Source organism: Conger conger, chromosome 15, assembly GCF_963514075.1.
Source record: "Conger conger chromosome 15, fConCon1.1, whole genome shotgun sequence".
NCBI lineage: Eukaryota > Metazoa > Chordata > Actinopteri > Anguilliformes > Congridae > Conger > Conger conger.
This window is the reverse complement of record NC_083774.1, coordinates 30,450,051-30,473,231: the sequence shown is the minus strand read 5'-3', so window position 1 is coordinate 30,473,231 and position 23,181 is coordinate 30,450,051. Positions and strand designations below refer to the sequence as shown.

Sequence of the window (23,181 nt, the reverse complement as noted above, 5' to 3'; positions counted from 1 at the left end):
GCGATTTTCTCTGGTTTGAACCAATTACTGTGTTTTGTCATGGAGCTTGGAGAACAGAGTCTTTTGATTTGTTCAGACAAGCCGGTGCTTGGCAACACATGGTGTCTCCACCCATTTTGGCTCGCGTGAAGCCTCGCTACAGTCACCACATGTACAGTAACCTGCTTCTGGGGCATTATGTTTTGAATAAGCACAATTTATAATGCTTTATCAAGATGTTAATGGAGACATGAGGGGCATATATATAGGAAGGTTTAAATGTTTTAATTTAGCTTGTAAATATATAGCCTGTGAAGATTGTAAAGAGTTCTAATTATTTGCTCATTAGTGTCTCTTAAACAAATTAAATGCTAAATACATAAAGGTGATTTATTTGTTATACACACAATTCAGTTTTAAAGGGCATTACTCAATTGAAGGACTATTTAAGGCTAACCAGCTGAGACAGCTACACCTGTTTATTTATGGGAATAATGATGAAAACATGTTTCCATTTTTGGCACAGACTTCTTGAATGGTATGTTCACTTTACAAAGGACCTCTGACGCACTACTATCAAGAGATGTAGAAACACATTAATCGAGCTGAAATTAATGAGCACGACTGAGGGAAAAACAAAAACAGAGTAGGTGTCCAGACCCGATGTTGCTTAGCAATGATATAATTGGACCAATCAAACTAGTGCACCTCAAATGGTGACAGAAATTCATTCAAACCTTTATCAGGTTCATCAAGTTTTCAGATGATATTCCCTGATTCTCTGCAGAATGTACCTTTAATGTTATCTTTTTTTGGTTGACCAATCATTTCTGCCGTGTTGTGTTGTCCATTTATTTGAGTACAAACATAGTAGTATAAAAAAAATATGAAACTTTGATTTCAAAGTAATCTTGTGTCTTAATTTAATTGCCCCCTGCCCCACATTCTGGCAGCTCACGACTATGAGATAGGAAATCTTATGAAACAGCCTAGAAAAAAAGCCAGTCATTAACATGTAGCGGCTAATTACCAGCCAGTTGGAGACCCGAGTCTGTGTGATGAGTCAATTTGCATTTTAACAGACTATGAATATGTAATGGTGTGGTTTTAAGATAACTCAAAAGTATGAAACTTTAAGGACATCAGAGAGCTCGGGTAATGCAGAATTAAAAACCATAAACGGAGATAGTCTACTTTGACACAGACTAGCAAGGGTTTTATTTATTAGATGATTGGCAGTACTCCGGGTTCCTCCCGCCGTTCCAAAGACATGCACGTTAGGCTAATTCTGAATTGCCCCTCTGTATGAGTGTGTGAACGGCAGCCCGTCCAGGGTGTATTCCTGCCTTTGCCCAATGCCTGCTGAGATAGGCTCCTCCCCACCGCCACCCTGACCAGGAATACGTGGGTATAGATATATAATGGCCGGATGGCTGGGTGATTGGCAGTTCGTAGTCATCAAGATTATCATTATTATATTTCCTTCGTGGTGGGTTTTGACTCAGTAAGTGATACATTGTTTTATGGCTGAGAAGCCCGGGGAGTCGATTTGTACGCATTAAAGGAAATGGGTTAAAACTTAATTCTGCTTTCATCAAAATAAATGATGCGATAATGGTTTTGATAATGGTAATTGAATTTATCATTCAATAAGTTAGTCTGAGACTGTACGGAGAGGTGGATGTTGGCTGAATGCTGAGTCATGGCTGTCGTATCTCACTTGAGGAACTGGCAGACGACTACAAGCTCTGCAGAATGAATCCATTATTCAGATTTAAGGGATTACTCCACTTCCTGAGAGATAAAAGAATAATGTTTGATACTGAGGGTCCTTTGAAAGCCACTTTGATGTCCTATTAGTTTATCCCCCTCCTGAATTCAGACTGAGAGAGAGAGAGACAAAGATAGAGTGAGGGTGAGAGAGAGAGAGAGATTTTTGAATGAGATTAAATCCTTGAAGTTTTTGTTATTGATGCTAATTCCTGTTCTAGCCTACATGTTCTAAATTTAGTTGTATCGTTATTTTTTACAATAAGGAGAGAAAGGAAGAGAGCTAGCCACCTTCCTCAAAGCCAAGAGGCGCCACAGTCACCGAATGACGGCGTTTTGGAATAGATACATCATCGCCCTGTCAGCTTGCGCTGTCGGGAGGGGTGGACAGCAGCGGCACTGTAGCCTCATCCCCGTCTCTCAGGGGGTCGAGAGAGAAAATAAATAAATGACCGGACGCCAGCGTTCGCTTTGCGTGTTTACTCTGCCGAGTATCGCCGGGGTATTAGCATTAGCATTAGCACGTCCCCCGGGAGAGCCGGCCGTCTCTCCCCTGCGGCTGCCCATCCCAAGTGATACAGAGCCGTCGGAATACCTGCCGACCGCGCAGTAAGCTACGCATCATCAGGGTGAGACGTGGAACATCTTATCGGAGAGCTGAGTCACTGAGTAGCAGGCTGGAGGTTCATTTGCTTGAAGTGGCCTGCCAAAAGGCTTGATGGGTTTTGGGCATTACTGACCACAGCTGAGCTCTTTGCTCGGAAGTTCTTGTTTGATTTTCAGTGAGGTGTAAGGCCTATATTGCAAAATATATTGTTGTGTATTTCAGAACAAAATCAATAGAGTAAATGGTTGGCATTTATATAGTGCCTTTATCCAAAGCGCTGTACAATTGATGCTACTCATTCACCCATTCATACACACACTCACACGCCGACAGCGATTGGCATATGAATGAATACATGTACTCAATCCCTGAAAGAGGCACAGTCACAGTAAAATGTTAATTCTACTCCCTAACAGAGTACATACTAGTACATACAGGGACCATACAGTATGTACATTACCTTACATTACATTTTAGTCATTTAGCAGACACTTACAAGTGCATAGGTTCTTCAACAAATTAAAAACATCAAATCCATGAATCGCAAAACATGCATGAAGAGCTGTTCTAACCAAAAAACGATAGTCATCGTAAGTGCAATTTTTTTTTATTTTTGTCATGTACTCTGAGAGATGACTTAACAGTAGAAAATGTACTCTGTAGAAGACTGAGTAACAGGATGTTACCTGTAAATATATTGCATAATACAATAATACAATATAAAATAATAAATTTCAAAAATATATGTACGTTAAGTTGAAGGTACCTGCTGAATAAGTACATAAGGTTCGGCCCTGAACTGAGAGTCTGGTGATGTAGACGTCAGTGTCCAGCTGTGTACATTAACCCTGTAATTACCGGAAGGTTTTAAGACCCCGCATCCCGCCCTCTCTCTCCAGGTTTACCGTGATGGAGGCGCCACAGGTAGTTGACGTAAACACTACCGCGGACGCATTTGACAAAGTTAAGCTCTCGACACTGCGAATGTTGGCCGGTGCGCTAACTGTGCATGTCTGCCATTTGGCCAGCTTGTAATAACCACTTTAAGATTAACTGAAGAAGGGGAGGTGGGGGGGGGTCCTCTGTGTGCTCGCCATGGTTTCTTCTACACTCCAAAGCACAACGTACAGTGGGATTACATGGGCTTTTTGTGTTGGTTGTCTTACCGGCTATAGAGTGGTTTGTAATCCCCTTTGTGTGAGAAACTCCCTATTGTTCACAGTTGTTTGACTGGCTTTCCTCCTACAATCACGCACACGCAGACACACACAGGCACGCACACCCACACACATTCACTGGAACACACGCACGCATGCGCACGCGCACACATGTACACGTGCGTACACGCATAGATGTACACACATAGGCGCATACAGACACGCATACACACAAAGCCATATACATGCACGCACAAACACAAGTGGCCAGGCATACACAGGCACACAGGTGCGCACATGCAAACACATACACAGACACGCACACACAAACTCACAGGCACACAAACACACACACAGGCACATACAGGCACACACACACACATACAGGCACATACAGGTGCACACACACACACAGGCATACACAGGGGAACACAGGGACACACACATAAAGCCACTCACAGGCACACACACACACACACAGGCACATACAAGCGCACACACACATACAGGCACACACACACACAGGCATACACAGGGGAACACAGGGACACACACATAAAGCCACTCACAGGCACACACACACACACAGGCACAAACAAGCGCACACACACATACAGGCACATACAGGTGCACACACACAGAGGCATACACAGGGGAACACACACAGGCACACACACACATAAAGCCACTCACACACACACACACACACACAAGCATACACAGGGACACACACATAAAGCCACTCACACACACTCACAGGCACACACACACACACACAGGCACATACAAGCGCACACACACATACAGGCACACACACACACAGGCATACACAGGGGAACACAGGGACACACACATAAAGCCACTCACAGGCACACACACACACACAGGCACAAACAAGCGCACACACACATACAGGCACATACAGGTGCACACACACAGAGGCATACACAGGGGAACACACACAGGCACACACACACATAAAGCCACTCACACACACACACAGGCACACACACACACACACACACAGGCATACACAGGGACACACACATAAAGCCACTCACACACACTCACAGGCACACACACACACAGGCATACACAGGGGAACACACACAGGCACACACACACACACACACACACACAGGCATACACAGGGACACACACATAAAGCCACTCACACACACACAGGCATACACAGGGACACACACATAAAGCCACACACACACACTCACAGGCACACACACACACACACACACACAGGCATACACAGGGGGGGACACATAAAGCCACACACACACACACTCACAGGCACACACACACACACAGGCATACACAGGGACACACACATAAAGCCACTCACACACACACACACACACACACACAGGCATACACAGGGACACACACATAAAGCCACTCACACACACACAGGCATACACAGGGACACACACATAAAGCCACTCACACACACTCACAGGCACACACACACACACACACACACAGGCATACACAGGGACACACACATAAAGCCACTCACACACACACACACACACACACACACACAGGCATACACAGGGACACACACATAAAGCCACTCACACACACACAGGCATACACAGGGACACACACATACACAGGCATACACAGGGACACACACACACACAGGCATACACAGGGACACACACATAAAGCCACTCACACACACACAGGCATACACAGGGACACACACATACACAGGCATACACAGGGACACACACACACACAGGCATACACAGGGACACACACATAAAGCCACACACACACACTCACAGGCACACACACACACACACACACAGGCATACACAGGGGGGGACACATAAAGCCACACACACACACTCACAGGCACACTCACACTCAGCAGGCTGGGTGAGTGAGCACTGTAGGGGCGGCAGCGCTCCAGAGAGCGTGTGATCACCGGCGTCCAGGGGCCAGTACAATACTGCAGCACCTGTCCCCAGCGGCCCTGGCCCCTGCCTGCGCCTCCTGACCCCCGAGTCTCCAGCTGGCTTCTCCTCCGGCCCAAACACACGTCTGACATTCCGGCCCGGTGACACCCCTGACCCGGAACGCTTCCCATTCCCAGGGCGCTCCCGGAGCGCTTCAGATGATCACAGTCACCCCAGAGCCCCAGTATGTGCCCTCTGTCTATTCTTCAGTGCCTCTCCCATACGCCTCCCTTTGAGGTCACGGACCCCGACGGTCATGGTTTGATCTGCGACATCTGCACTTTATTTCTGTTTTTTTAAAGGCTATTCTCGAACGCAAAAAGAGAAAACATTAGCACCATGAAATATGTAAATTTCCCTATCGTTATTGCTTAATTGGAGTGCTACGGTTTTGCATAATGGGGAAAAATGCTGGATTATATAATTTTCTAATGGCGACCCAAGCTTGTTTTTGAAGTTGCATTCCATTTATAGAAATGCGATCTGGGGAACACGTTTTATATTGCAATTCCATATGTTAAAGGGCAGGAAATGGCAGGTTTGGGTGGGTCCAAAGTTAAGAATACGTTCTCCTGTTTGCTCAATAACTGCGAAGCATTCTAAACTGAAAGGGTGGTGGAAATTTTCCAGTCTGTCTGGCTGTTGTAATATTAATAGGAATAAATCCACAACTATTGAAAAATGGATGCTGGTTGAAGTCAGGTCTGATGGAGCACTTTGCTTAATTAAACACACTCACTTCTCATACTTGACACTTCCTGTTTAGTGAGCTTGTGATTTAGAGTAGAATATAAAAAATGTTGCCTTCAGCGAGAATTTGAGTTACAAAAATGTCAAGGCCTATAAATGAATGCAGGAAGGTCCTAACTGGAATATTATTTGGTATTTGCCCAAATGTAGGCTTTTAGTTTCTTATTTAATATTGGAATTTTTTGCAACATCAACTATTGTGCAATAAATTGCATTAATAATTGAGGTCTGTTCATCTCAAGTCATGTAATGTCCATCCACTTTATGATACAGAATGTTGAATACAATGTTTTAATACCTGGGTATCTTGAGAATTGTGTATTCTTCATCTGTTTTATTTTTTGTTATTTTAAACGCCTATTACAGAAAAAAATCTTTTGAATATAATTTATTCTCCCAAATTTGAAATCCCCGTTTTAGTCTCGAGTCACCAGGTCTGCACCTGGAGGGTGTTCATCTGTGAGCCGGTGACTGGACTTTTCCCCTGTCTTACTATATACTGTATATTCATTCAAATGTGTTTCAGTCCTGCCTTTCCCCCCATTCGTTTATATCGTATAAAGCACGTCTTATTTCCTGTTTCAATGTGAGTAAAATGTGTCCAGTAATGTGGTTTCATTATGACATTGCATCGTTTCAGACGCTCCTTCTCTGTGGTTTGCGTGTGTACTTGAATGCTTGAGCGCATTAAGTGACAGACAGGAATACTGATGAATCTAAAATTGTGTTATTCAGCCTCCATAGTATTTAAGCTCCTTGCAGTGCAGAAGATGTCGCGACTCCCTAAAGCGAAATTGTGGTGTTAGTCTACCTGTTTTCGAAGAACCAGAATATCCACTCTTTTCTGCGACGTTCACCTTGTAAAACCTGACCTGGCGCTCTTTACGGCTATATTGCCAACGGACGTCTTAGACTATGCTTATCCCTGTTTACGCCAGAAAATCCTTTAAAGTAAACACATTTCACGTAAGGCAAGGCTGCAGTCAGCCTGCTGCAGTTTGCACATTTCCAGTCACTACTTGTAACTTTGTTCTGCAAGATTATCTACAGTTCGTGCGTGTTCATATTGCTTGGGTGAGTCTCTCGGCATTAAATCCATTCCCGGATTGAGTATTTTAATACCAGTCGAAGCCCTGCCAGCTGATCCTACACGGTGCACGCATTGCTTGGTTTCAGTGTCTGCTTAACATTACCTATAAAGAAACGGGGACCTGCAGTTGGCTACGGTTCAAAATTGTATTGCGTATATCTGTCACATAACGATAAAAAGGCAACTGTCCTTGGCATTTAAATAAGCAGCTTCACTACAATTCGGGGTGATAAATAAAATGTATCTCTCCACTTAAGTCTTTGTTCAGTCTGAACGCGAACAGGGCGAGAAGGATAGTACCTACACGTGATATTACTCATGTAGACTCTGTACTCGAATACGACTCAGTCCAGTAAGTAAGTGCGTAAAACACAGACAGTTACTGTTGGTTGACTTTAACCTCAGACGAAGTTTATGAATGCAAATTAGAGACCATTACTGAGTCAAGTGTCAGTCTTTAACGAGTGGCGTATGTTTCCTTGTCCGGAATTACGGGCAGCATAGATATCTGTCTTTCTTTTTTCCCTGACACGTAGGGAGGGGCAAAGGGTAACCGATAGGCTGTAGTACTACAGCAAGCGTCAAGAGAAGGAGAGCTCAAACATAGAGGAGTTGAGACTGCGAAACGAAAACAGAACCGCAGTTTACTGTACTTTGAAGTATTTTTTTACGCTAGGTACACATCGCGCTGGCTACACATCGAGTCTCTCGGAAGTACGCCCCTTTAAATTTCTCGTTTTTGTCACCGAATAAGGTATTTTCTTATTTCTGGAGAGGATTTACCCGTGGACGTTAACGCCTGTGGACAAGTAAGTAGAAATCCACCTTACTGTTTATTCGCATGCAGACGTGCATATATCTTGACTGTGCAAGTACGCAGGTTTTGTTAATTATTGACGTGTGTGTATCTTACTGTCTGGGTCTGTAGCATATCCACGCGTTCTTAAAAGATTTGGCACTCTCCGATCATTTCATGGGTTGTTTTTATGTTGCTCTGTTTGCGCAATATTTGTTGTCGCTGGTGTGTATGAAAGAGTGGAGAGTGAGAGTTATTGCTGACACGAGACCGGGGTGCTTCGGTAAACCTTATTGGCAGGAGGTAGTAGGAGAAGGGGGTAGTTGGGGTAGTACGGGGCGAGAGGGGCTATTTTTGCTTGAGTGCGTGCAGTGAAGCGCACTGCTCCACATCTCCGTTCCGTTGCCGGGGGCCTCTCTCGGGGGATATGCGAAATGTCTGTTGCCATTGCACAGGTTGAACAAAAACAGAAAATAACTTGTCCAGACTATAAACTATTGTTCAGCACAACAACCAGCTTGTTCCGAATGATGAGTATCTCCCATTGCTTTCAAAACTGTTAACGTAGCTTCTGTATATTTTACGTAATTTGACATCATGGTGTGTGCCAAGCGGTGCGTCTAAAACTTAATTACTACTACGAGGCTCTGCACGAGGGAGTGACGCGTTTCCATGTGTAAACAGCATGTTTTGATTTTCCATTGGGACAGGTGCTCACCCAACTAGGAGGAGAAGATAGGGAACGTTTCTTGTACTGCTGTCATGGGATTTTTAATTCCCAAATTTGCAGAGCACAGCACAGCGATGACCCAGGAGCCTGATGAAACAGTCACATAAGTTGCTTGCTTTATTTTCCAGGTATTTTTATTTCAGGTAGTGAGGCGGATGGTGTTTAACATGCAACTGGATAGCAGGAGAATGGAGAGAGTGGTCCTGCCAAGTAGTGAAACTGATTATTTTACAAGAGAGGAAAGGAAGCAGTGTGAATTAAAAACTAACCACACCTAAGAAATGATACCTGTACCTTTCTTTTGGGCGGTTATTAAGTTCATATTAGGAACTTGCCAGTATTTATTATAGTTTTTTTTTCCTTTTTTCTGGAAGGGTGGGGTGCTAATCGGGGGAGAGGAAAGGCTTGTCTGTGCGGACCTGCCTCTGTTTTCTTTAGGTCGGACCCCTTAGGATAACAGCTGGCATAAGCCTTACCGCTCGGGGAGCTCCACAATGAGCTGTGTGTTGACACTGTCAGAAAGATTGTGGCCACTCGTTTGAAGGACGGTGCCCGCTGCATCCATATCTTGCCATCTACAGACTGCCACAAAAGATTTTACCGCACTCAGCTTTTGCTTTTGTCGAGCGGGTTAAATATTACGAAGAGAACGCGTTCGGATTTTGAAATTAGTATGTCAGAATTATTGAAATGTCAGAATTCTGCACATTGAGGAGTGTGAGTGAAGTGGCCATAATTTGAGTAACGTTACTCTGGGATCCCAGCTAAAAATCGCACAGGGGTGAAAGGAGAGACCAAGTCAACAGAGAAGGGGTGCTACTGTGCAGAAAGGCTTTGTGAAGGAAAACAAGTGGAGCGACCTCTGACAGAACAGAGTCAGCAATCGCATCAACACGGCAGTACAGTTATGGATAGTAGCCCATCTCATATAGCTTAACCCCCCCCCCCCCCACCAACCCATCCAACCGCCATCACATTCTTACATCTGGGGTAGTGTTGCTCTGATTGTTTTTTTTTTTTTTTTTTTTCTTCTATGGTTTGGTTGTACACCGCAGACTCTACCTGGCTTGAGAGAAATCGGGCCAAGAACCCGGCTCTGGTTGTAAAATCAGGAATGTAAATACACGTTCGGCCGTCTCCTCTGCTACACTCGGCACTGTGCCCAACGTGGTCTGCAAAACAAAGCAGGAAAAAGAACACCACTCAAAGCTGCGGCAAACTTGCCATCACATGCACTCTTCAGATGTGATGACAGACATTATCATCCGTGAGGAGTGAGTAAATAAGAGACTGATTTAGCCCCGTGGCCTTGCAGGGTGGAAGTCACCAAGGTTTAACGTAAAAGAAAAACCGCCGTGTCGTCTGCCTGCTCAACCCCAAGGTCTTCTCAGCAGTGTAGTGAACGTGTCGCTGTTTGGTTTGAACGCGTTACGTTTGGTTTGAACAAGTCGCCGCTTGGTTTTTACGCGGTTTTTATGCATCATCTGTTTAAGGAAGCTAAAAGCTGACATCAGCTGCTGCGTGTCCGTGCGCCAGTCCTCCTGAAAACTGGCATCATTTCTACACCGTGAAGCCAAGACCTTGCGTCAGTTTTCTCTTAAAAGACTCATGTGTTTTGTTCATCCGTATTGCATACTTGTAGTCGCAAAACTCTCACTCAAGGTCAGACAGTGCAGAGTTGCACACGTACAGTACAGTTCATCAAGGGGGTTGTGCGGGGCAAGAGGGGGGGGAGACTTCCTTTATGACTTGCACAGCTCTGAGTCCTGAATGGAAAAATCATCTTCTTCAATCAGTGTCGCCCCCCCCCCCTCACCCCCTGTACTTCCATCCCCAGTGAGTGCTCCACACATGTCATAGAAATCAAAGGCGGGAGGGAAGACTCGCTTTTCCATTCGAGTCGTGCGTGTGTATATGTCCTCGCCCCGCCGGGAACGGGCAGTGACGCGGGTGGGGGTTGCTGGGAAATAAGGGGCAGTTTCGGAACTGCCTGCCGCTGGTAACCCGGAGGTTAAGCGCGGGTCTGGGGGGAATTGGCTCGCTGCGCACTGGCTCGTGGGAACTTCGCGAGCATGTAATTTTGGAAGCAGAAGTACCTCCTCTTGCGTCCCCCGTCCTCTGTGGTGGACCCGATGTGGGAAAAGGCTGTGCTCCTGGACTCGGGCCAGATCTCTGTTTTCTGGCTGGTACGTCCACCCTCAGCGATGACCTTTAACCTCCTGTGACGGGAACAGCGATCGGCAGAAGTGCCCCAGGCCTTGCAGATGGAGGCTGGTCTCACCGAGTACAGTACACAGGTCTCCTTGTGTTTATGTGTGTGTATGTATGTATGTATGTGTGTGTGTGTGTGTGTGTGTGTGTGTGCGTGTGTGTGTGTTTGTGCACATACGTGTGTGCATGTGTGTATACTAATGTCGCTGGAGCACGTTGGTGGTGGTTTTCGGTGAATTCAGTGCTTTTCACCATAGAAAAGCATCAACATCAAAAGGTACAAGATCCAGACCAGGATACCACAAACGCATCCGTACGTTCCACTGTTTCTCATGCCTCCAAGACTGCATTTTTGGGAGAAACCCCCCTCCATTCTGTTTCTTGACTCCCTTGCACTCTGCGCCACGCACTTACGCGCAGAGAGACCGTGAGGTCACACACATGTGCATGACCGCCTCTGTTTTCTGGACCATCGGGGTCGGTGAATGAATACACCAGGCACCCCCCCCCCCCCCCCCCTCTCGGTCAGATATTTGATATCTGAGAGCATTCCAGGTTGCACCCTTTATAGCTCTAACACCAGCCCCACCCTCCCACACATTCCTGCTCACGCCATTGGTTACCGGACCTTCATTGCCTCCTCTCACTCAGAAAACTGAATTTTCATTGGAAATCTCATAAAAGCTACACAAGCTCAACCTTTGTAGATATTATTATTATTATTAACCCTTTCAGTCCCGTGGCCAATGTGAAGTGAGGTTTTGGCTTTGGTTGAGAAAATTTCGAAACTTGAGAGAAATTTCTAAGGTTTAAATTGGGGCTCAAAACAATAGTATAGCAGCCATTTTGATTGGTTGAAAAGGAAAAAGGTCAAAAGTGCCATATGGCACTCTTGGGTTTTTATGGTAGTTACGCTTGAGAGCCATATGGCACACTTGGGACTGTTAGGGTTAACAAGAATAATAATATTTGTTATTATTCATACAAATAATTATCCATACAAGTATTTGTATATTTCTATTAATTATATTTTTAAAATAGTTATTTGTTAAATAGCTTTTGTAGCTTCATAGTGCTTGTGGAGGAGATGAGAGCCGCATGCTTTTCTGCTCTGCAGTCCTGCTGAAATGGAAGATGTGCATGACAGGGAGGAAAGAGGCACTTAAGGCATAGCTGGAACCCACAGAACAGCGAGCGAGTGCTCCCAGCAGCACCGACCCTGTCTGCCCCAGCCCACCTCACTGCTCTGACCCTCCTGGAAGAGCCAGGCCCCTCTCTCCTCAGGTCTGGTCTTCAGACAGCAGCGGGGGCCAGGACAATGGCATTTCGCAGACCCCCTCCCGTCCATGTTTATCTGTCTCTGCCTGAAACTCTTTGTTATGGTAATGAGGGCTGGGCCCATTATTTTTATGGTGTGTTAAATCAGCGTGTGGTATATACTTGCAAGACAGGCCCGGTGTAGATGTTAAACAAGATCAAAGCCTTTTGTGCGATACGGCGCGGTGATTTATCCTCTGGTGAAGGCACGGCCCTCTCTTTCTTTCTCTCTCTTTCTCCCTTTCTCTCTCTCTCAACATTTGCGCTGCAGTCTGTCAGCGCCCGGTCCCGCTGACGTTATTTCGACTGGCTCCGTGGCTCTCCGATGACGTCTGAGTACGCAGCAGTAGGCTCGATCTAAAAGTAACTCCAGAAAAAGCCTTCTACTTTAAAATAAATATATATAAATTCCGACGCACGCAGTCCATTTAGGTGTCGGGAGCAGGAAGCAAAATTCAATGAATAATTAAACAGAAGATCAAAGGCATGACATCCTTAGACATGGGCTTTTTTTTGCAGTGTGCATTTCAGACCCCTTCCTCCCCTGTGTGGATTGTGTGGTGATGGCTGGCACTGAATGACAGTGGAGCTGCAGACAGTGCATTCCTCCTGTCCTGTCTGTGGGTGAGGGCCGGGACGTTAGCGGTTAGCCGGACGCATTGCACACATCCCCAGGGCTATGCGGCGCACCGGGTGGCGGTTCGGGGGGTGCAGGCTGAAGGTTTGGGCGGAGAGACGCGAGGGTGGGGTTTGCGCGTGAACGTCGGAAGTCGCAGCGAGTCGCCCAAATGCCCCTCACCCCAGTGAGATCGTCACGTGGGGGTGTAGCTTCGGGTGGGCTATGGGTAGGCTATGGGTGGACAGTGCCCACCCCAAAGGGTTATCTGCCCACCCTGGGGAGACCTGCAAGCGTGCAGAAGCCTCCCGCAAAAATCGGCTATCTGCACCACAAGCAGAAGTGAAGTTTAGAAATCTGCATTAAAAAGTGGAGATCCACCCTCTGTACCCAAATGGCCACCCCAGGGTGACATGCTGGTAATGCCACTGTCATCGCGACGGTTCCGGACTGTTCCGGGGCCAGGCCGTGGACAGGCCCGCCAGGTCCGGCTGGCGCAAGGCCAACATGGCGCCCCCGTGCGAGCAGGCACGTCCTCGCCCCACCCCCGCCCTGTGCCACGCACGTTTCCACGGCGACGCCCTAAAGGTGATTATCGTGTCACCTGAAAGGTTATTATCAGGCGCCGACGACGTCACCGCCTCGTTCCTCCGTGTTTAGTAAACAGAAGAAATGTATTCTGCGTTCTCGTTTTTCCGACGTGTCTTCGCGAAACACGATGCCCCCATTCCTCCTTTTGTTTTACGATACCGTCCCAGACGCCCTCGTAAAAAAAGAGAAAACGGGGCATCGTATTTCGTGAAAACGCTTCAGAGGTAGAATATCTGCAGATAAGAGCAGTGTCTGCTGCTTTAATTAAACGGGAGTGATGGGGACCACTCTGTTGCCTTTACTAGCCCCAGGGCGCCGATACGTTTTCGGAGCGGGGAACGGTAAAGGAGGCATTAGGGGCCTGGAGCTGAGCTGCCTGTTGTCCGTATAGGAGCCTTGGATTGAAAACGTCGCCGCTTTGACCGGTAACCCATCACAGACACAGTGGGAAAATTGCTGTAAAACCTTGTTATTAAATTGCACGATTTCATCTCCAAATCATTACATGCCGCATGTCTTGCGAAGGAGAGGGAGGGAGATGTGGAGAGAGAGGGAGAGAGTGATAGACTAATTCAGTTTTGGTAATTGAAAATGTGATACGATTCCACACCCAGCCGGTGTATCTAATACATCTCGGCGGTGTGGCTTAATTTATGTCTGGAGGTAAGTGGGGAAAAATGGGAAGCATGACCCTAAGATTTTTGCTCGGGGCGTTACACTGTGTGCCATGAAATTACAAATGTAGAACTTTCTAGAATGAATAAAACCTTCTGTCATATAACCTGCGCGCAGCACGCAGGCGTGTACTGAAACCAGCAAAGTCTCCTCTTATCACTAAGAACCCCTGAGACATTCGTAACACAATGTTATCTTTGCTGAATTGACGGCGTAAAGAAATTCCACTCATTTTATGGTAAATTCTCTGCTTTGTAACCCATTGTCGGCTCCTACGCGTTAACTGCACTCTCTTAACCTTTGACCTTTTAGACTACTTTGACTTGGAATCTTTCTCCTACGCCCGTTGGAATGGGGGTGGGGGCGGGGGGGACGAGCATAGAGCAGTGTCTTCACAGAGAACATTTAGAGACATCTTGTTATGTCCTTGGAGAATTCAAGTTTTATGCCTCAGTTAAGATGGTACTAGATCACATGCCTGAAAGTGCTGTTTTTGTGTGGAACTCATTGAAGAAATGGAAAACACAATTATGTCATACGGTGTCACTAAGACAACAGAGAAATGACACTGAAACGTGGCATACTGACACGTACTGATTTTCCTTTCCTGAAAACCAATGAGCAGAAATTTGACACTATGTAGTGTGAGACAGCCTTCCTGTGTGTGTGTGTGTGTGTGTGTGTGTGTGAATGCGTGTGATATTTTTTACGAGATTAGAGGAAAAGGAGGAAAGCGTGGCTAGCAGTGCACTACTGTGTGTTTCTGTTTCCCCTCTTTCTGTAAACGGAGCTGACTTATTAATGGAGCGGCTCTTCCGTGAGGCCGGCTCGGCTGTGTTACTCCGTATGTGCCGGGGACGGGGAGCAGGGAGCTCCGAAATCTGATAACGGCTCGAAATCCCCTCATGTGGCGATGCCGGTGAAATTGAGCAATCTGTCAAGGCTTCACCTTCGCTCCGCCTGAGGGGTGAAATTGATCCCTCCTTTTTCACCCCTTTGCCAAACCTTTTGAGGTGTGATTTAAGAGAGACGAGGTACCCCTACAGGATGAGTCCCCTCCAGGGTTAATTACGTAACGGGCGTTAGGCTACCCGACGATACGCACTTGACAAGTACGCTGTGAAGGCCTTTGTTGTTGGGGTTTAGCGGCCATTAAAAAGCCTTGGCAGATCCTCCTGTTGCCCAGCTAACAAGCTGGTGCCTTTGGATGACATCAGCCCACCCCCGACGGTTTGATTGACAGCCTGACTGTCCTGTAGGTCGGAGTCCCGTCGTCTAGGATACAGTTCAGGCGGCCGTATGGAATTCTCCTTGGACATCTCAGTTGAGGGAGAATTTGAGGAATCCCTGGGATGTCCTGCATGCCAGTACCTTAGTGACCACTGATTTCTGTGGCCCAAGGAATGAGAAGCGTTCTATTGATCTCTACTGAATGGGGACAATGACCAATCTGGAGGGGAGGGGAGGAGGGGGGACGCTTAAGGTTTGATTTGGGACTAGGTACCTCCATTCCACGGCAGGATATCAGCAAAGCCGACCTGGTTTGTGTGTCTCCCAAGGTAGAATTGATCACTGAGAACTACTGAAGACGCCGAGAGTGTGGATTATTGATTTCCTTTGAGAAGATCTGGGTCGGCGGTGTGAGAAGACTTCTGAGCAAGCCAGTATGTACATGTCATGCGGGACCACCTTTTTTTTTGGGGGGGGGTCAGTTAGTATAGTGAGCAGAAAAGTTACAGTTTGCAGTTAATCTGACCTGTAGCCTATGGGTGTATTTGGACTGCATTGTGTGGTATAATCTGTGAGGCTGGTTTCTGAGAAAGCGGATTGGACCGTCTTCCCATTGTTGCAGGGGATTTGCATTATTTTCCCCAGAATGCTTGGAAAGGAATCCAGCACATCTGCCACCCATAGAGGGGTTTTAACCCTGTGGGGCATGGCCAAAGTGCAGGCTGGCTGGCACTATGTGGCCCATGGCCCACTTTCATTCTGTTCAGGATTTCAATAACACTGTGAGCCCTTGTGTCTCAACCCACTAGTTTCAGCCACGGCCAAAGAAGGCCTGTTTTATTGCCAAATTGAAATTGGGAATGCAGATGGAAAAATGAAGATGCAAAATAGCATATAATAACACGCATCCTAATTTGAATGCAATTTTGATGTTCTCACAGCAGGCCTGGGTCAAATGCATAATTGTTTTTGATTCCAATACTTTTCTGTGCTCGATTGATTTCGCCTTGAGCCAACAAAGAGAACCAGAAGGCAGGGCTTGCACTTTTTGAGAGTATTTCATAGGCTCCAATACACCAGACAGACTCAGTAAAGTGTTTGAATCCAAAACAATTACGTATTTGACCCAGGTCTGGCTCACAGGAATTGCCTGCGTTGCTAACTCCCTTTCTGTATTCATGAAGTCTTAGGTGCCCGATTAGCTGTAACTACCTACCAAGCTATGAGAATAGGGTTTAACAATTGCATGGGGCTCACATGAGAATTACTCCACATTTAACACAGCTCTGTGAGTGTGTGTTCGGTTAAGGATTCAAAGTACATAAGTACGTGGTGTGTGAATATCGGTGTACTGTTTTGGTTGTGTAGTGTGGAAATGAGAAGGATGGATGGAATGTTACACATAGTCAAAGGAGGGAGAAGACGGTGGTGTGGAATTGTGTTTGTTTTTCCAAGGTTAAAAGTTCAACTCCTTGTTTTTTGTTTGTACTTGCCACAACCCCCTCACCTTTGCATTACAATATGTCCAGGTATGCAACTTCCCCAAAGAACTCCTTGGTGAGATAATGCCACGCACGCCTGTACTATGAATCATATAACATGTAAATCAGTGGGGCGACATGGCTCAGGCAGTAAGAGCAGTCGTCTGGCAGTCGGAGGGTTGCCGGTTCGATCCCCCACCCGTGTCCCTGAGCAAGACACATAACCCCCAAATGCTCCTGACGAGCTGGTCGGCGCCTTGCATGGCAGCCAATCGCCGTTGGTGTGTGAGTGTGTGTATGAATGGGTGAATGAGAAGCATCAATTGTACAGCACTTTGGATGAAGGCGCTATATAAATGCCAACCATTTACCATTTAAATCACTTTCTGTTCCTGCGATGAAAGGCCCTATAATTGCCCTTATAAATGAAAATATAACGTGAAAAAAAGTGAATTATACCTGTACACATTCTGCTGTGACTAATCAGATTTAATGAGAGGGCCTCAGTTATAGCAAAATGGCCGCCACTGAGGCACGTCCAGATCGCTGATCTCTCCCGAGCGGGTTTCCCTTTGATCAGTCCCTGCTCGTATCGGTGTGAGAGGACGTTCAGCCCCCCCACCCCCCCCTTTGGCGCATCGTGCGCCATTTAAAATTTCTGCCCTCCCAGAAGGGTCGATGAATAAGTATGAGAACGGCGCGTTGTGCAGATGGTGCGGCTTGTTCCGCCGCGGGCGCGGGGCCGCCAGGCGGGGGCGGGGCCGCCAGGCGGGGGCCCGGGGCCCGTGGGATGGGAGCGCGTGGGCGTCGGAGCCGCGCCTGACGGCTGGAAAGATTTCATCAAAACTTCAGAGACAGAAATAGAGCGTATGCGCTGTTCTCATACCGTACCTGGTGTCCTGTTCGTGCCGGTGCCTGGTTTGAGAAGCGCCGCCAGTCACTTCACGTTGCGCTTCCTCTCTTGACCACTTGTGGCAGCGTTGCCGCTCCGTTGTGTTTAGTCCGCCGTGCTCCTTATAGGGTTACGCTTTACAGACGTCACGTTGTTATTTTTGTCATTAAGCTGTTCATGTTTATCAATTGCAAGTTTGGTATTCATTCGTACGGAATGCGTATTCCAATCAATGCTGTGAAATGTCATTTTACTGGATTCTTCAATTTAAAATGTATTTATTCACTTGCTTAGCAGATGCTCTTGTCAATGGGGAACTTGTTCAGCTTAATTGTATTTGAATAGATTGTCCATTATGCTTCAGGATATGTTCTCTGAAGGTATCCTAGTTTTGTGAACTTGGGATGTAAACCTCCAGGATGAGGTTTGGTTGAGGAAATTTAGTTGGGTGTTAATAGGCACTCAAAGCAATAGTATAACAGTCACTTTGATTGGTTGAAAATGTATAAGTTTGAGAGTGCCATTTTACGGTAGTTACGTTTCAGCGCCATATGGTACTCTTGGGACTGAAAGCATTAACAGCCTACACTCGAAGAAAATGCTGACATGCACAAAGAAAAAAATGTATATTTAACACTAGAATTAGGTAACACCGCATTACAAAAGGCTATGAAGTGAACACGGATTCAGTTACTTCGCTCATAAACTTCAATTTAGTTTTCACATTTTACAAGCTCAGAAGACCTGTATTCCTTCCCTTCCCTGAAGGAGACAATACATATTGCCCGTTCGCATTTGCTTTCCCCCTGCAGGCTGGGGTGCTTGATTTCTGCTCTGATTACGGGCTGTCTGAGAGACGCCTTGACAATGTCAGTGCAGGCTCTGCGGCACTGTCAGAGATACGACCCCTCCTGATAGCTGTGCCGTATCTCTGTCCAATCTGATAGGGGATCCCTGTGCCTGTTGCTGCAGGCCACTCTGTGCCACTTTGTGAACCGGCCAAACTAAATAAGGGTAGGGAGAACAACGGGGGTATATATAACTTTGTAAAATCTTATTTCTTAGCAGCCTGCTAATCATACAAGCTAGATAAGTTAAGCTAATCGTAAGGGCCGCTTAAGCTAGCCGACTGCGATTTAATGCGATTTAATCTTGGAAAAACTTCAGAAGTTTAGCTGATCGTAAGAGCTGGTTAAGTTAACCAGCTGAACAATTCAATTTAATCTTGGAAAACTCCAGGTTGTGTGTTTGTTTCTTTGTCTCAGCAAATGGAGGTTTTTGTACATCAGTGTATTCTTCTGTGAGGGCTGATGTGTGGAGAATGACCTGTGAAGCTACCCCACACAACCTGCTTACAGAGTCAAGGGTCAGGGGTCAGGGGTCAGCATTAACCCAGCCTTGAGGCACAGGGCTGTCCAGAAAAGCTTGTGTCTTCAGGCAGTTTGGAAGAGTCTCAGACACAGGAACGGGAGTACCTCGACATTCTCCGTCTTCCTCAGCCTCCAGTGCGCCAGGCAGATGCTCGTAAATCACGGCACGGCTTTTGTGCCTGTGTCACGTACGCGTCACATCAATTCACAGCACAAAACGACAGATCGCCTCACAAACGGGTTTCCAAAAACTTTACAGGGGGTTGTAAAGTGGAGTAGAATTAGCTGCCGCTCGTTTGTAAAGAGATTTTGTCTTCCCAGGGTAGTTCAATAGTAATAATAATGATAAACTGTATTTGTATAGCACATTTCATACAGACAGCTCACAGTGCTTCAAAACAGATATATAGCAGAAATTATTTCACAATGACAGGAATATATGGAATAAATGTCAAGCTTAAGTACATGCAAGGTGATAGAATAACACATTTAAAATACAGTCAATACAAGAAAATAAAAGAATAAAAGCAGTATGGTAAAGCTAAAATTAATGATTGAGGGTGGGGAATGGCAGGAATAGAAATTACTATAAATTCTATACATTTTAAATAAATACATACAACTTTAATGGGTTCATTAAAAGCCAGCTTAAAGAGATACAATAGGTACTTATCCTTTTTGTAAAAAAAAATGGCAACCCAGTTTTAGGTAATTTTGGGTAGTTTTGAGTGGTTTTGTCTCCTGCTCTTTTTGCACAAGATGCCTCTTGTGACACAGAAGAGGTTTTGTCATACCGAAAGTCCGAAACACTTGGTTGAATCTCAGTGGAGCATATGAGCAAGTTCCTCTCATGGGGAAACTCTTGAAAACCAAATCTACACGTTGTTATGGTCTCCCGAATGTGATGTGATTTTGTTTTGTCTTTTGGGGAGTGCCTCCACTGGGCTGCGTGCGGACTGCTATTTTGCACGTTTCTTCCTCAGAAGCACAAGATTGTGATAGATGTGCAGAGCACATCACTGCAGGCATTGGCATCCTTCCTAGAAGGCTTGACTCTATAATGGGGTTTCCAGAGGGATCAGACGCAGGAGTCCTTTCTGCCGAAAGGCCTGCTTTCTAGGACCCGGTGTGTGAGTATGCGCGAGACGGGCGGATTCGCACACGGCTTTCCAGGGGGTTCATGCGTGTGGCTCGTTATTGGACGGCTGAATTACAGGCACGTTTCTCCCTCGGATTTTCGTTAGACTTTGAGAAACCTCACCGAGGGCAAGTCAATATTTGAGCGCTGGAAACGACCCCGCCGGCCCCTCCGGGAGCCCTGTCTCCGCCCGCCCCGGCAGCAGCTCCCGAAGCTCCTCCCCAGCGATAATCGGCCCGGCTGCATGCTAAACGGGCTCCGCCGCGGGGAAACCGCTAATCCGCCGGCTTTCTCAGGGCGAAGCGGCGCTTTCCATTTCAAATTTTTCGTCTTTTTGAAACATCTGCGCCTACAGGTGGGCACGGAGACGGAAGCGCGCCGGCTTTTGATTAACGCGTCTCTCCGGGAGAAGGAAGCTCGCGCCCGCTGTCCGACAGGCCTCCACCGCTTGAAATCTGTCGAGACGCCTGTGTTCGGGAATAAATTAGGTCTTGATTAAGCGTGTGGCTGGAAGGACACCGCTATAATTAATCAGCAGTGTGCCGGTCGTTCTTCCGGTAGCCTTTGGTCCTCTGCGTTTAAGAGCGGATCCTACTTATCCTGTTTAAGTTATCAGTGTCTGTGGGAGGACATGAGGTTGTCAAAAATGAAATAAGATCATTGATTCGCCCGGCAGATGCTGCCAGGGCCATTTATATGTGATCCGCAGGTACAGCTGGATATTTATGATACACCTTAATACTTTAGTCAGCAGTGCCCCACAAGAGATTCAAACCAGAGCCTTTCTGTATACAAGTACAGCTCCTTTGCCATTACTCCACGTAGGTCTATAGATAAATGATGACAATAATCTCTCTCCATGGAAAGAATGAATTCTGTTCATAGGAATCTTGGTCATTCGAGTGAAAGGCAACACCGAAGGCCAGATGTGCTTTGGGATGAAATTCAGGAAGAAACGCTGCTGAACTGAGTGGAAGTTGGACCAGTATCTCTTCAGACACCTCATTCTTGGGGAAAGAAACGGCTGAGGGCAATTGTTTCTGTTTTTGCGTGAGCACCTCTGCAGTATTATTGCTGGTGCACCAGGAAACCTCAGGAGGCGTCGTACGAGTGTCAGCCTGCTTTTTCCTCATGCCAAACCCACAGCAGCACAGATATTGACATTGGCGTTACATTTCTGCCTCACCTGTTTTTGACAAAATTGCCTCATGTCTTTGTTCTCTAAATCGCGACTGTTCACCATAAGGGATCTGAAGTTCAGAATTTCCTTCAGTTTGAACGCTCACTGCGAGCATAGCTCCACCCCTCCACTCATAGACATCGCGTCTATGTAGAAAGGGAACATTGAATGTGATGGCAGAATATATAGGCTAGAACATCGGCTCTTGTACAGGATAAGGAGTCAAACCCGGTGAGAATCGCACACGGCCTTAACAGGATACCGCCCTCTGATGTGCGGATCTGAAACTTGGAATCAGCCTCCAGAATCACAACTGCCTTGATGGAAACACCTTCATGCTGGAAATATATGTTCTGAAGGACCTTCAAAGAACGGCAGCTGATCTCAGGGGCAGACCTTTTTCTCAAGAGATTTTGAAAGAGTGATGCATCCGGTGAACTATATACCCCAGTGTCTGATAATCCAGCCACTTGTTTCTCCGTACCTGTTATCCCAAAGGGTCGGTTGAAACAAAACGGAAAGCTCCCAATGCACCTTCTCCGTCGAACATTGAGAAACAAGCTCATACAATCGCGGCTCGCGTATCGGTGGCAGTGGAAGGATGTCCCCAGCCCATCCCCATATCCCTGCAGCACATCAAGAGCCGGCGATAGGCACTCTCTTGTCCCCTTCAAGTGCTTTTGTCCCGAGCGGTCTGCATATCGAATGTCTCCCTCTGCTCTGCACTGAATGAAAACAAATCAAAGAGGCGGGTTGCTCTAAGGTGCCCTTCAGACAATAGAGGGCGGATCAAAAAATCTTCAGCACAAAAGGACAAGGGCACCTCCATTAAATCGACGAGAAGCCCCTCCAGCTAAAACAACCTGCTAAATGTTAATGTTTACATAGTGCGGGAGGAGAAAGTTGCCCTGTAGCTCCAACCCTTCAATTCGCCGGCATTGTAGTGCTGTTTTAGGAAACTAAATCCATAAGTACAAATAAAAAAGAAATTGTAGTGCCTGTTTGGATCCTGCCTGAACAGTCATGACAGGAGGAATTGGCCGGGTGGTTGAATAGTTGACCTGACTGCAGGGGGGTAAGGGTTTCTGTCTGGGGCTTCTGGGAGAACAGGATCAACTTGCATGGGTGTCTTACAGAGCATGCTCAGGAAGGTAAGGGGTTTCTCTCTGGGGTTTGAGAGAGAACCAGATCGCTTTGCATGCCTCTCAGACAGAGCATGCTCTGTCCACCCTGGTGCTGGTATTAGGGCACTTCTGTAGTAAAGCAGGATGAGACCAGCACTTTCCAGTTCTCTGGGATGTGTTTAAACTGGCATGCATCATATCTCATTCTCATATTTTGTGGTTCTGCCACTATGACATTTTCACAACGTCTCGCACATTACATAACAGGATATGAGGGTTGGTCAGATGATACTCTTGCTGGTGGTATACGTAATAGTGGTGTGGTGTAGTAAAGTTGTTGTTCAAGATTGAGCTTTGCACTGATAAAAGGGTCAATGTTCGCACTTTGTTTAAAGGGAAGTTACTCTTGTGATTGACTGGGTTCTGTTGCAACTTAGGAGTGGCCTGATGACAAATGAAAGAATTTGAATTTGTGTGTTCAGTAGTAGTCTCATTCAA

General features: G+C 46.5%; 1 protein-coding gene across 5 annotated transcripts in view; it reads left to right on the top strand.

Moving 5' to 3' along the window:
* Positions 1 to 23,181, top strand: part of sema4ba (sema domain, immunoglobulin domain (Ig), transmembrane domain (TM) and short cytoplasmic domain, (semaphorin) 4Ba) — a 97,090-nt gene that overhangs the window by 28,049 nt on the left and 45,860 nt on the right. The window contains exon 1 of one of the 5 annotated variants that reach the window (XM_061222410.1): positions 7,919 to 8,141. The exons of the other annotated variants lie outside the window; for them this stretch is intronic. The gene's annotated coding sequence lies outside the window, so the exon portion shown is untranslated. Of the gene's footprint in view, positions 1 to 7,918; positions 8,142 to 23,181 lie in introns of those variants that run through there. 5 annotated transcript variants of the gene reach the window in all.